The 15,137-nt window shown below is 38.7% G+C and overlaps 2 protein-coding genes across 5 annotated transcripts in view; one reads left to right on the plus strand and one right to left on the minus strand.

Moving 5' to 3' along the window:
• Positions 1–15,137, minus strand: part of NRG1 (neuregulin 1) — a gene marked incomplete at its 3' end in the record, with an annotated part of 1,102,492 nt that overhangs the window by 473,466 nt on the left and 613,889 nt on the right. The window lies entirely within an intron of this gene.
• The window catches only part of LOC309855300 (uncharacterized protein), a gene marked incomplete at its 5' end in the record, with an annotated part of 90,609 nt that overhangs the window by 35,136 nt on the left and 40,336 nt on the right, over positions 1–15,137 (plus strand). The window lies entirely within an intron of this gene.

Below are 15,137 nucleotides of genomic sequence, written 5' to 3' on the forward strand. Positions count from 1 at the left end.
TTTTTCGTAAGCTTCCCAAGTAAATTGGATTATAAGTATGGTTCTTTGAGCTAAGTCCATCTCCAGGCTTTTGAGACTATTTCATCGAACTCATAGTTGAGACCTGTCCTTTAGTCTAATGCCTTGACGGGTAGGGCTGTGTCTCACCACACCTCCTTGACACGAACACTTTAGAGCCCTGCACAGAGCTGGTCAAATCACAGACCTCAAAAAGACCTGATGGGCAGATAATTGATCCCTAATACCACAAACTAAAATCCACAGCAGAATGCACAGAGAAATTCCAGAAAGAAATGCCCTGAGAAACCTTGAAAGAGCGCTGAGGATGGGCCTCTAAGTGACTACCATATACAAAGTTTTGTTTACTAAAATCATTTTGAATGATATCCTGCACGATGATTGAATTTAAACAAAGACACACCTGTACAATACACAGGGAAAGGGGAGAGGTGATCAGCATGTTTGGAAATTGACTATACCTTTAGTGCTCAGAATATGAGGAAATGAAATAAAGCAAATCAGCAAATCACATGGTATTCATGGGTATTACTGGAAAAGACATCCACTTCCTAGGACTGATAATAGGTGTTGACTTTTTTAGTAAGTGTGTTAGTTATTTATTGCTGTGTAACAAAATACCACAAACACTGCCATTTAAAATAACACATATTAACCACCCCACAATTTATGTGGTTTAGGAGTCTGGATATAATTTAACTGAGTCCTTTGTTTAGGTCTCACAAGACTGCCATCAGGGTGTTGTCTAGGACGACGGTCTCACTGGAGACTCAGCTGAGCAAGGATCTACTTCCAAGCTCATTCACACTTTTGGCAGAATTCACTTCTTTACTGGCTCTCAGCTGGAGGCTGCCCTCTCTTCCTGAGGTCACCCACAGTTCCTAGTCATGTGGGGTTCCCCAACATAGGCACTTGTTTCCTCAAAGCCAACAAGGAAAGGAGAGACTCCAGCAAGACATGAACTACAATCTTATGGAACATAATCATGTCATCACAAACATGCAGTCACAGATATTTGGTCAACCTTGTTGCATTCAATCAGAGAGAAATGAGTCAAAAGTCCTGCTCCCATTCAGGCAGAGGGAATCACACAAAAGAGTGAACACCAGGGGTCAGGGATCACATTTCCATCTTCAGAGTCCACCACAGTGAGCCATCATCTTGAACACTCTGCCACCCCAACAAATGGCACAGAAATATTATTCATGTTTTTCTATGAAACTGTTGCATGAAGAAAAGTGTGACACCATGAGTGGACAGGCATCAGCTCCATTTTAGGAGATTGGGAAAAAAATGCCTAGAACTAAAATGATCTGACTTATCATCTATTAATAGAAACCAAACAGAGCCCAAAGCAGAAAGTGTCACAATACAATTCCCTTGCGTAACACTGAGCCCCGGGATTCAAGCCATTCTCAACTCCTTATGGTCATGCGTGCCGTGAAAGCTTGTACTTGGCCTTCATTTAGAAGAAGTTTGGACTAATTTATTTCTCCATTCAAAGGGAGTATTGTTTTTATTCTAAATCATGTTTGATATTCCGTGTTCCTCTGAAGGATCGGTCCCTTTTCATTTGGTAAATGACAGCTCATTTTGAAAGGCACAACTATTTGAACCTGGGGGGAAGGGTTACTTGTTCCAATTGTTCTATCTTCAGTGGAATTAAGGGTACAGTTCTCCAGCGAGTAGTGGTTGGGAGTTCTTGGAGCCAGGCTCACCCCTTTTCCCTTGGAATCACCAAATGGGGTTTACAAACTCTTGTCTGGGGCACATCTTTTATATCATAGTATATATTGTTGGGAAGAATGTCTTTCGAAGAATGGCTTTTCTCTCCCTAATTTGGGGCTAAAATGTCATGCTTTGTCTTCAGATATGTAGATGTAAATTTTTTTTTAACAGTAAGATTTTATGGAGCTAAACCACTGTCATTTTTGTACCTCTTAGCGCTTCAGGCTTCTTACTAATTTGTATCTACTCAGGCTGACAGTCCTTTCTCTTATGAGAGCATCCTTTTTCAGTGCTTCTCTCCCAAAACTGGGGAAGCCCCCTTTCCTTAAAGGATTCAAACTATATCCATGGATAGTTTGGGAGTAGAAAAAGTCAGGATAGATCACAATGGGCTTGGTCCTTTTAATAAATCAAGACTACCCCATTAGATAGTGCATTAACTCTTCTTGGCTCTTGTTTAAGTAAGGGGCACTATGAGAACCAAAATGCAACCTCGGGGTCAAGGAAATAATTTCACTTCCCCAAAGCAAGTATTCCCTCCTGCCTCACTGGCAGATTAATTCTTTGGTTGTTAGTTTCATACTTCACAAAGCTTTTTTTTTTTTTTTTTTTGAGATTTTATTTATTTATTTGACAGACAGAGATCACGGGTAGGCAGAGAGACAGGCAAAGAGAGAGGAGGAAACAGTCTCCCTGCTGAGCAGAGAGGCCATCGTGGGGCTCGATCCCAGAACCCTGGGATCACGACCTGAGCTGAAGGCAGAGGCTTAATCCACTGAGCCACCCAGGCACCCCTCACAAAGCTTTTAAAACCAAAACCCAAGGATCTTTTTCTACTCCTACTCTGCAGTGTACACCATAGCTGTCGTGAAACTATCATCACACTTTGTTCAGACTTTGCAGCTAAAAGGTCATAGACTTACACAGATATTAATGTTTCCTTTAAACTGAAACAGTTTAAGTGTACCTTACTTTTTATTTCAAAAGATCACTGGAGTTACTAAGTGTAGCTTTGATAAATATCACACAGATTAGTCAATGTTCTAAGGCAATTCCGATGACAGAGGGGGAAAAAAAAATCAGTCATTGTCCCATGGTGGTGTAGACACTACAATTTTTGACAATCCTATCAGCAAAAAGGGTTTCTTCCTTCGAGCACTCAATTCTTTTATTTTATGTTTCCTTGAACCTCTTCCTTTGCAAATCTGGGGAGACTTCAAGGCCTGTCAATATGACACTTTCCCCATGAAGTATTACTAAGTCCCGCCATGCAGACTCCTTCCTTTTTCCGTGATCTTAGAACATCATTTGGAACCACTGTTAGAACCCTCTTTTTGTTCTCATCCATAAACATACCTACTTTCTTCTGTCTTTTTCAGCCAAATTGTAAGTCCCGTGATGACAGCATATTCAACTTACATTCTCTGTGTTTATCAAGGTGCATAGCAAATTGTAGATAGAACCTTATTCTCCAAACAAGAAACATCTCTCAGGTCTTTTTGCCATGGAATCATGCGTAGTGTCTTGACAACTAGTTTGAGTATTTCCACAACTATGAGTGATAATCAGGTTTCCTCTTGTGGCTTACTGGGGAGCTGGATTTACTTTTTGACTTCCCTTCAGATTTCATGGTAACATTTCTGAGTGCTTATCTTACCTCAGGTTTTAATGCTTTTTAAAAAGAATTTTAATTTCCTGTTCCCCAAGTTGATTCAATGAGTTATATTAACTTTTCATACTTAATTAATTTTTGACAATTTTAAAGATTTTATTTATTTATTTATTTGTCAGAGAGAGAGAGAGAGTGCACAAATAGGCAGAGTGGCAGGCAGAGGCAGAGAGAGAAGCAGGCTCACCACTGAGCAAGGAGTTCAATGTGGGACTCGATCCCAGGATTCTGGGATCATGACCTGAGCCTAAGGCAGTGCCTTAACCAACTGAGCCACCCAGGTGTCCCTGAATTTTTGACTATTTTAGATCAACTGTGCAACAACACGAAATATTTCAGAATAAAAAAATAAAGATACCCAAAAAAAAGATTATTGAATTTATTTTTTATGGCATTTATCAAAGTCTTCTTATACAGGAGTTACTCTGTGCTTGTGTGAATTTCAGAAAAGTGGTAATTAATAAAAGATGTCAATCTTTCAAAATAAAAAAAAAAATCCTTATTACCCATATGACTCCTTTTTCCACAATTGCCTATTATATTAGAATTACCCAGAGAAGAGGCAGGAGAGTGTGTTCTACTGTTGGCTTTGATTCTATTGTCTTATGTGTAAAATGAGGACGTGTGGATAAGTCTCTTAAGTTCTTCATTTCTAACGTTAGGGGATTCTAAAAGATCCTTGGCTCTCTACCGCTCTCTGCCTATGTTGACACAGCCCCAGAACATCAGGGAGGAGGTCTGAAAGTTGAAATAAATCTTTCAAGCCCTTAGTTTTCCATGTTGGTTTAGATTTCCAGACTGATGACGAATTAAGAAGGAGCTGCTTGGAGAATTGAACAGTGTGAAAATTTATACGTAGCCCACCCAGGATAATTTTAGGATTTTTCTGAAGCTCCACAGTCATGTGAGAGTGTGTATGGGTAATCATACAAGAAAAAAAAAAAAAGTTAACCTCTCTTCAGCTAATAGAACATAAAAACAGCTCAATGATTTCAGGGATATTTTCTCCATTAATGGTTCCTGATTTCATCTGAAAACCTTAGAAAGATTATTGAGGAGCAAAACAAAGTAAGAGATGGATGGAGATAAAAAGAATAAGAAGCAGGGGTCAGACAATGGGAGCAGGATGAGAGGCTCACACGGTGGATGGAATTCTACCATGACCTCTATTCTCCCATGCCCCAGACTTTCCTGAACCTGACCTTAGCGAAGCACATGCATGTCCTCTGAATAAGACAGGAAGGCAGCATTCCATTATGCTTTACACTGACGCTGTGAAGGGCTTGCCATCTACTTTCTTACCAGCTGAGTCACCTTGAGTGATTTCAAATCTCCCCACATTATTGTCTGTAATGGGAAGATAGTAACAGTATGCACAACGCTGGGATGTTATAAGGATCAGATGAGATGATGTATTTACAACATACAAGGCCTGTCACTTACTCATTTATTCATCTAACACATACTCACTGAACACCTACTGTGTAACAAGCACTTGTCTGCACGGTAAGAATATATTCATGAACAAAACAGATGAAGATTCCTTCCCAGGAATAGTGAGTAGCTTTTGTGAGTAGCTAATGAATAGAACCAATGAACAAGTGGTCTGGGGGAGTATCATGTACAGGTTTAATTCTTTTTTTTTTTTTTTTTTTCTAAGCTTGATTCTTTAATATGGGACTGGATAAAGAGAAAGAGAGAAAATCTGTTGGGAATGACAAGGGCCTCTTAGCTTAGCATAATGTCTCATGTTTTGGCATCTGCAGGATTTGGCCAGTATTATTTGGATAAATGTGTGCATGCATTTTAACTTTTTTTGTGTGTGTGATTTGAAGAAACACAGTGCATAAACAAAATAAAACAAATTAAGACAAAACAGGAAAGTCTCTCCATGACAAACATATTTCCCCCCCCTTTTCAAAGTTGTTCTCTGAAACTTAAGGTAATATACTTTGTAATGGGCTTTACAATCAAGGGTGCAGTGTATAAAATAGTTGATACCATTTACTATCATTTTGCAGAGTGAATTTTTTAAAATCCACATGTATTTTCAAAAGAGAACAGAACTGGTAGAAGAAATATACAAAGAGGGGTCCACAGGTGTTTATTGTTCTCTAACAGCAAATCAGCCACAAGACTGCTGGAACTTGATAGAGAATCCTGATCATTTCTATTTCTGCTACTTGTTTTTGCAACTTCAGCATTTTGGGTTTTTTGTTTTTGTTTTGTTTTGGTTTCCTTTCTCTCCAAATGCAAGTAAGTCAGATTTCCTCTATACTCAACTACACATCAAAGAACTATTTAATTGGAAGTTGTGTTGGAAATTCTTAGTAGGAGGTCATCCTAACTATACAAGAAACTAAGACAAACACAAGACTTAATATTGTGTATTTCCAATTTTGTGACTTTTATAAATCTTCTCATTTCCCATGACAGGTTTTTAGGATTACTTCTATTTGGAGAATAATACCGGATCCTAAGCCTTCCCTGTGTTAAGTGGTCTATACTCACAGCAATCTTTCATGTTCATAGCAATGATTATTTTCTATTATAGACAGAGAACAATGACAAAGAAGTTAGACAACTTTGTCAAGTCCATTAGTGGCAGAGCTAGACCTTGAACTCAAGATCTCTGTGGCTTCAAAGCCCAAGCTCATGGAGGACATTGTATTCAAGTAAGGCTGAGAGCAGTAGGGGCCTAGGGGCATGAAGCCACCATAGTCAAGGGAAAGCTATTAAAAAAGCATGTAACATTCATCACAAATTATTACATGCATTTATTCATACTAAGATATATGTCCCAAATTCAGGGATATAAAATGGAGAATCTGTTTTAGCTCCTGAAATAGAAATGTTGAAGGTAATCTTTTCTGGTCCTAACAGCCCAATACTGAGGGAGTTGTAAAAGCACAGGTTCTATGGTTCTTACCCTTACTCCCTAGAGATGCCAGTTCAATAGATCTTTGATGGGGTATAGCATGTGTGTTTTACAGTCCTGAGATGAAACTGGTATAGAGTCAGAGTGGAAAGCAAAAGTTTGAGGGTATCATAGGTACATAATATCCCATAATCACCCGTGCCCCACTTCATCAGTAGCGTCTATCTAAAAGGCAAGAAAGAAAAACCTTCCATGTTGAACAAGCAGTCCTTCTATTTGCATTAGCAAATCACATACACACACACACACACACACACACACACACACACACACACACACACACAACCACAGTGATAGGAGAGTAAGTAGAGGTTTTGTTTCCAGGACTTGGGGATAGAAAAAGGACAACAGTGGAAAAACTGGTAAGATCTGAATAAAATCTGCCATAGAGTTGATAGTTCTATCAATGTTCATTTCCCAGTTTTGAAAAATGTACCATGCTTACATACATTTTTAACATTAGGAGAAGCTGGGAATGTTAGGGGGAAGGGCCTATGAGAACTCTGTACTGGCTTTGCAACTAATGCAAATCTAATATCATTCTGAAATAAAAAGTTTTTTTTGTTGTTGTTGTTGTTCTAAAACTATCATCCAGGTACAAAACTCTTGATGTGTCATTTCTATTTCCTGGGTTATGGAATGTACCCGAAGGTAGCCAAGAGTATTAAGATTCTCTCTCCCACAAGCTGAACTGTAAGTGGCAATGGGGAAGGGAGAGAAGAGAAGAAACGAAGATCAGGAGAGGCAAAACAATCAAGAATATGGAGGATGAGCAGAATCTGGGAGAGCCCAGTCCACACAAGGTGCTGGGGATCATATAAAGCTTCCCTGGATCATAGAGAGTAGGCTGGTCCTTAAAGAAGTTTCCCTTTGCTGTCTGTTCTACTCTGTGCAGTGACACGTGGTTGACTGATACTGGCATTCAGCAAAAGATCACAGGGCAGGGCCCTGGCGGGACTTGGGGAATCCAGCTCTGAGGGTTGTTGAGAAAGGTCCTAACTGAGTAAATTAGGTACTTAATATCAGTGCGAACTAACTTCAGAAATTAAGAGGGGCTCATCTACAGTACACTAAAAAAAGGAGAACTGGGTTACAAGGGGGGAAAAAAAGGGAAACTGTCGAAAACAAAAGAACTGAGGACTAAGACATATGGTGTCTTTGTTCTATGGGCTGTTTCTGCTCAGAGGTGAGGCATGGAATGATTGGCACAGCCAATCCAAACTTTCTCCGAAGTTGCATATTTCTTCTGTGATCACTTGCTAAGTGAGTGAAATCAACTTGCATGACAGCATAGGGTTTCAAAATTATCTAGGTTGTCACTTTTGGTTTTTCCAAAGGACTTTTCTCTCAGAGCTCCTTCCTTCTTCCCACCCCACACTTTTCACTTGTGAGTTTCTCTCCTGATACAGCTTTCATAATAAAAGCACCACGGTGAGGATATCTAGGCACTTTGGCAATCCCGTTTCCACCTGAACAAGTTCAGGCAGTGGAAGGTTACACACCCAGGTTTGGGGGTGTGTATGACAATGGTGTCCCGGTATCACTCATTTTATCAAGTTGGGGCAGAGAAGCTCCAAGGAGTCGTACACGCGTTACAACATGTTGGAGCATATGAACCATTTAATTACCCAGTTCAAGATTCGGTTGACAGCCAAGCCTCAGAACTTATAAAATAGAAGGGAAAGAAAGAGAAATGAATGAAATATAACTCTTCTTCCAAGCTAATTACAAGAGGTTGATGAGGGAAGGAGCAATGTGTGGGGAAAAAAAAAAAAAAAAAAAAAAAAAAAAGCCCACACCGAAGTCCACAAAAGTTGTTTGGAATATGATTACATAAACTAGAACAAGAGTAAAACAAGCTTTTGCATTTAACAAAAGTGAGAGTTTACAAATATGAAAAGTTGGATTTGTTTACCTTCCCTAATCTGTATTTTCTTCATGTTCAGACACTATGTGGTAGTCTTACACTGACCAAAAAAAGAAAAAAAAAAAAAACTTGATTTTTTTTTTTTTTTCTTTTGGTGGGGGGGGAGGGTGTTGTTAATTGTGTGCCTCTCTTTTTAACTGCAAACACTTCTGTGGTTTTTCTCATTTAGTAGTTAAAATTCCTGGTTAAAACCAGGAAGGTGAGCCCTAGGTCAGCATATCCGCATTACCCACATTTGGGTTTGGGCCATAGATCATGGAGCTCTACCAAAACTGTAACACAGAGAGCCAAGTAGTCTCAGATCTCTTAGTGATCTTGGGTAACTAAGAAGCTATTGGGCTAACTTTTGTTTTATTTTGCACTTGCCCTTGGATACTAATATTACCTATCGGAAGTTTTCTTCTCTCCAGAAGTAGTAAAACAAACTAAGTAAGAGGCTGGACTCTGGAACCCATGGCCAGGGTTTCATTGTAAGCCCCACCACTTAATAGTGGTGTATTCTCACTCTGTACCTTTTATACTCAGTTTTCTGGTCCGTAAAATGGAGACAATGCTTTTTGTTTTGTTGGGTTGGATTAAGTGAGTTCAAAGAGGACATGTGAGTTCATAAAGTGCACGGAAAGTTTCCTGGCATGTAAATCCTGTGTAAGGACCAGGGATTATCCTCATTATCATTCACTGCAGGAGGGTTGATAACTTTGCTTTCCCTTCCAATTCTGAAATGTTATTTCAGAATGGGAGTGGAGGAGAGATGATGGACAAAGAGACTAGTTAAATCCTCCCCTTGCCTGCGTGCAGAAATGCCCAAGGAAAACCAGAGAGGGCAAATGTGCATAAAGGAAGGTTGAAATTTGGCTTTCTATCTCAAAATGGAGTTTCTCCAGACCTCGACACAGTCATCAGTTTGATTCTTGGGTTTCTCATTCTGTTTATACGTGTCCTATATTGGGAATTATAAACCGGACCAGAGTTTTCAACACTTCTTGGACTATAGCTATTAAATCATTCTTTTGGGTCACACACTGCATGAAATATGGTTATATCTTACACATGGTTATAGTTTTTTGCCTTAAACAGGGGGCCAAAATTCATTAAACTAATCATTCTTCTAAATGATCCTAAACATTACTATTTTTTTTATATGGTGGATTTCAGAGCTTGCTATTGATTTTCAAATCACTTTGAGGAGGGAGACAAGAGACACTGTCTCTGAGTCAATGGTGGTCTTTCAGGAGGTGGGTCTTCCTGTCCTCTTTTTGTATGGTTGGGATCAGTTGTGAAATGCCATCTCATGGCAAGATGGGGGTGAAAATCAAGGGCTATCTAGTTTATTTAAGACTTTAGGATTTCATGAGACAATAAAATGATAATTTAAAAAGTTAAGGACTGGGGCACCTGGGTGGCTCAGTGGGTTAAAGCCCCTGCCTTCAGCTCAGGTCATGATCTCAGGGTCCTGGGATCGAGCCCCACATCGGGCTCTCTGCTCAGTGGGGAGCCTGCTTCTTCCTCTCTCTCTGCCTGCCTCTCTGCCTACTTGTGATCTCTGTCTGTCAAATAAATAAATAAAATCTTAAAAAAAAAATAAAAAAATAAAAAGTTAAGGACTGACATCAAATTGCCAAATTTATTTTTGAAATGAAACAAAATGACCATCTACTATGACTATTCATACAAGAACATTTTAATACTTCATATATGACATACCTATATATCATATATTTATATATATATAATTATAATATAATAATGTATGTGAGATGTGTATATACAGACATTCTCAAAGGGATCCTGTCGAGAATTAGTGTATGAGGAGTAGGGGTGCCGGGGAGATGGCGAAGTTGGAGGACTCTGAGCTAATCCTGTCCTACATTTACAAGTAGGTATCACTTACCTCCAAGCCAATAAACTGGAGAGTGGTCCAAACCCTGGCAAAACAAACTCTACAACTAAATGTCGAAAAGAAGCCTCACAGGAGAGGTTAGGAAGGACAGAAACAGGGGTCAGGAGCTGCTTACAGGGCAGAAGCTGCAAGCACAGACAGGGGAAAACACCAGAAGACCCACACAGGGAAAACAAATCCCCATAATATCTGGCCTTGAAAACCAGAGTGGCCAAATTCTGAAAGTCTGTAAAACCAGTGGGTCTTGAAGCTTAGAGCTTTAAAAGTCTGAGGACTCAAGCACTGGCCAAGCAAGAAGGGTGAGTGATCGCCGGGTCCTCACGCTTAAAGAGATAACAGCCCAAGGACAGGGAACATAAACACAACCACTTGCACAATGGGAAGGATCTGTGTGTATACTGATTTTGGAGAGTGTTGGGGGACTTCTCTGGGAACGAAAGATCTAGAAGCTGCCATTTTCCCCTCATTCTCCTCTCCCCCCACCCCCCACCCCCCACCGGCATAAACACAGAGCCACTTACTGAAGGTGGCACTGCAGGGACATTTGCTACTTAACCTGCTAGCAGTGTATCTCACTCACAAGTTCTCCTGAGGACTTGCCCACTCAGAGCCTACTGACCTTGCCTTGGGCTCAGCACAGTTCTTGTTAACATTGCATGTGAGCCCCATCTAAAATCTGCCTCTGAGTGCCATGCCTCCATGGTGACCCCACTTTAGGGGATCTGCTTAAGGACTAATGGCTCAGTGCAAATCTGGCTAACACCCTACCACCCCACCCAGACAATGAGTGCACAGATGTCATGTGTCCCAGCAGCCACACTCCGTGCTCAGTTGCCTTGTGTACAGACACTGTACACCTTCAAAACCACTGGTCCCCTGCTTTGGAAGCCCAGCTGCCACTGCCATATTTCAGGGGAGCAGGCCCAGGACTAGGGGCTCAGTGCAAATTTTGATAATGCCATGTACTCTATGCCCAGCTGCTGTCCAGACACTGCCACATCATCCCTATAGCCAGTCTATAACTGGGTCAGTGAAAATTTTGCTAACACTACTGCTCTGCCCCAAGTCCTCTTACTGTCACACCCCTTCCAAACTGGCCTGCCTAGAACTCACTAGCATCACAGACAGCAAGCACAGCTCACAATAGGCAAAGAGTTAGTGCATATGTCTAGACTAAAAAAAAAAAAAAAAGATTCAGATAAAATAGTAGGACAAAAGCAACACACACAAGAGACTCCCCTGGAATACCAGGTTCTGCTCAACCAGGGCACTGAGCTGCAAAGCACATAGGACCTCTTCTTCGTAAAGCTACTGTTTTCAAGAGCAGAAGAGGTAGCTGACTTTCCTAATACATGGAAACAGACAGAGAGTGGTAGACAAAATGTGGACACAGAGATGCATGTTCTAAATGAAAGAACATAACAAAATCATAGAAGGATATCTAAGCAAAAAAGAAATAAGAAACATGCCTGATACAGAATTTAAAGGACTAATCATAAAGATACTCACTGGACTTTAGAAAAGGGTGGAGGACATCAAGTGAGACTATAGACAAAAAATAACATATCAGAGATGAAGAACTCAACAAATGAAATTAAAAACACAATAGATGAACTAAACAGTAGGCTTTAGGTGCAGAGGAACATATCAGGAACCTAGGAGGTAGAGTAATGGAAACCAATTAAGCTGAATAGGTAAAAGACAAATATTTCACATGAGAATAGACTTAGGGAACTCAGTGACTCCATCAAGCATGATAACATTTATACTATAGAGATCCCAGAAGGAAAAGAAAGAGAAGGGTGATAGAAAATATATTTGAAGAAAAGATAGTTGAAAACTTTCCAAATTTGGGGAGGGAAACAGAAATCCAGACTCAGGAAGTACAGAAATCCTCCAACAAACTCAAACTAAAAGGTCCACACAGTAAGACACACAGTAATTTAAAGTAATTTAAAGACACACAGTAATTTTAAAAAATAGATAAAATCTTCAAAAAAAATAATGGTAAAGATAGAATTTTAAAGGTTGCAAGAGAAAAGAAGACAGTTATATACAAAGGAAACCCTATAAGGCTATTTTTCAACAGAAATTTGTAGTCCAGAAGGGAGTGACAGGATGTATTCAAAGTGCTAAAGGGGAAAATGTTTGTAGCCAAGAATACTCTACCCAGTAAGGCTATTCAAAATAGAGAGATAAAGAGTTTCCCAGACAAACAAAAGAAAAAATTTCATGAGCACTATACCAGCACTACCAGAAATGTTAAGGAGGACTCTGAGTTGTAGACAAAAACTTAAGTAAGAGTAAGAAAAATAGGAAGCACAAAAGAAAAGGATGTAAAAAAGGAAACCAAATATCTGAAACATGAAGGGGAGAGGAGTGAAGAGTGAGTTCAAAAATAAGCGACCATAAGCTTAATATAGACTGATATTGGCGAAAGATGTTATTTATAAACCAAATGGTAACCCAAATCAAAAAAATAGTAATAGATATGCAAAATATAGAAAGTAAGGAACCAAATACATCACTAAAGAAAACCAGCAAACCATGAAATGAGCAAGAGAAGAAAAATCAGAGAAAAACAACAAAACAACCACAAAACAAGTAACAAAATGGCAATAAGTACATACTTATCAATCATTACTTTGAATGTAAATGGACTAAATGTTCCAATCAAAAGACATAGGATGACAGAGTGGATTAAAAAAATATATGTAAGACCTGTCTATATGCTGCCTACAAGAGTCTCATTTCAGATGTAAAGACACCTGCAGATTGAAAATGAAGAGATGGAGAAACATTAATCACGCAAATGGATGTCAAAAGAAAGCCAGAGTAGCGATACTTATATCGGAAAAAACAGATCTTAAAACAGTGTCTGTATAAAGAGACCAAAGAAGGACATTATGTCATAATAAAGGGAACAACTCAACAAGAAGATCTAGCAATTGTGAATATTTATGCTCCTAACATGGGAGTACCCAAATACATAAAACACTTAATAACAAATATAAGAGAACAAATCAAGAGTAATATAGAAATAGCAGGGGACCTTAACACCCCACTTACATCAATGGACACATCAACCAAACAGAAAATAAACAGGGAAAGAGTGGCTTTGAATGATATGTTGGATCAGATGGATCTAACAGATATACTCAGAACATTCCACCCAAAAACAGCAGAATACACATTCCTTTCAAGTGCACATGGAACATTCTCCAGAAGAGATCACATATGAGGCCACAAAACAGCCTCAACAAATTCAAAAAGACTGCAGTCATACCATACATCTCTTCTGACCACAACATTATGAAATGAGAAATCAACCAAAAGGAAAAATCTGGAAAGACCACAAATACATGGAAGCTAAGTAGCTAGCATGCTACTCGATAATGAAAAGGTCAAACAAGAAATCAAAGAAGAAATTAAAAAATACATGGAAACAAATGAAAATGACAACACAATGGTCCCAAACCTTTTGGATGCAGCAAAAGAGATTCTAAAACGGATATGTAGAGCAGTACAGGCCCACCTCAATAAGCAAGAAAATCTCAAATAGACAACCTATCTCAACACCTAAAGGAACCAAAAACAAAACAAAAATAAATAACAACAACAACAAAACAAAACAAAAACCCAAAATAGAAGGAAGAAAATAATAGGAAGGAATAATAGGAAGGAAATAATAAAGATTAGAGCAGAAATAAGTGATACAGAAACAAAACCAAACCAAAAAACCTCCCCAAAATCAGAACAGGTCAATGAAACCAGGAGCTGCTTCTTTGAAGAGATCAACAAAATTGATAAATCCCTAGTCAAACTCACCAAAGACACAGAGAGTGAAGTGGATAGAGAAAGGATTCAAATTTAAAAAAAAAAAAAAAATCACCAGTGAAAGGGGAGAAATAATGAACATCACAGAAATACAAGTAATTGTAAGAGAATATAATGAAAAATATATACCAACAAATTAGAGAACCTAGAAGAAATGGATAAATTCCTAGAAACATAGAAACTACCAAAACTGAAACAGGAAGAAATAGAAAGTTTGAATGAGCTAATTATCAGTAAAGAGTTTGAATCAGTAATCAAAAAACACCCAAAAAACAAAAAGCCAGGACCAGATGGCTTCGCAGGTAAATTTTACCAAACATTTAAAGCAGAGTCAGAACCTGTTTTACTCAAACTGTTCCAAAAAATAGAAGAAGGAAACTTCGAATTTAATTTTGTGAGGCAAATTTCACCCTGATACCAAAAACAGATAAAGACACTACAAAAAAAAAAAAGGAGAACTACAGGTCAATAGCCATGATGAACATACACACAAAAATCCTCAACAAAATGCTAGCAAACAGAGTCCAACAATACATTCAAAAGATCATTCACCACAATCAAGTGGGATTTATTCCAGGGATTCAAAGGTGGTTCAATATTTGCAAATCAATCACCATGATACATAACATCAATAAAAGAAATGATAAAAACCATACGATCCTCTAAATAGATACAGAAAAAAACATGACAAAGTATAACATCTATTCATGGTAAAAGCCCTCAACAAAGTAGGTTTAGAGGGACCATACCTCCACATAACAAAGGTCATATATTAAAAAACCCCACAAAGGTCATATATGAAAATCCCACAGCAAACATCATACTCAATGGGGAAAAACCAATAGCTTCTGCCTTGAGGTTAGGAACAAGACAAGGAAGTTGACTCTCTCGCTCACTTTTATTCAACATAGTACTGGAAGTCCTAGCCACAGTAATCAGACAACAAAAAGAAAAGGCATCCAACTTTCACTTTTGGCAGATGACATGAGACTATATATAGAAAACCCTAAATACTCCACCAAAAAACTGCTAGAACTGATAAATGAATTCAGCAAAGTCACAGAATTAACATGAAGAAATCTGTTGCATTTTGTTACACTAATGATGAAGTAGCAAAAAA

The sequence above is a fragment of the Mustela nivalis genome, assembly GCF_964662115.1.
Source record: "Mustela nivalis genome assembly, chromosome: 20".
In the NCBI taxonomy this organism is placed as follows: Eukaryota; Metazoa; Chordata; class Mammalia; order Carnivora; family Mustelidae; genus Mustela; species Mustela nivalis.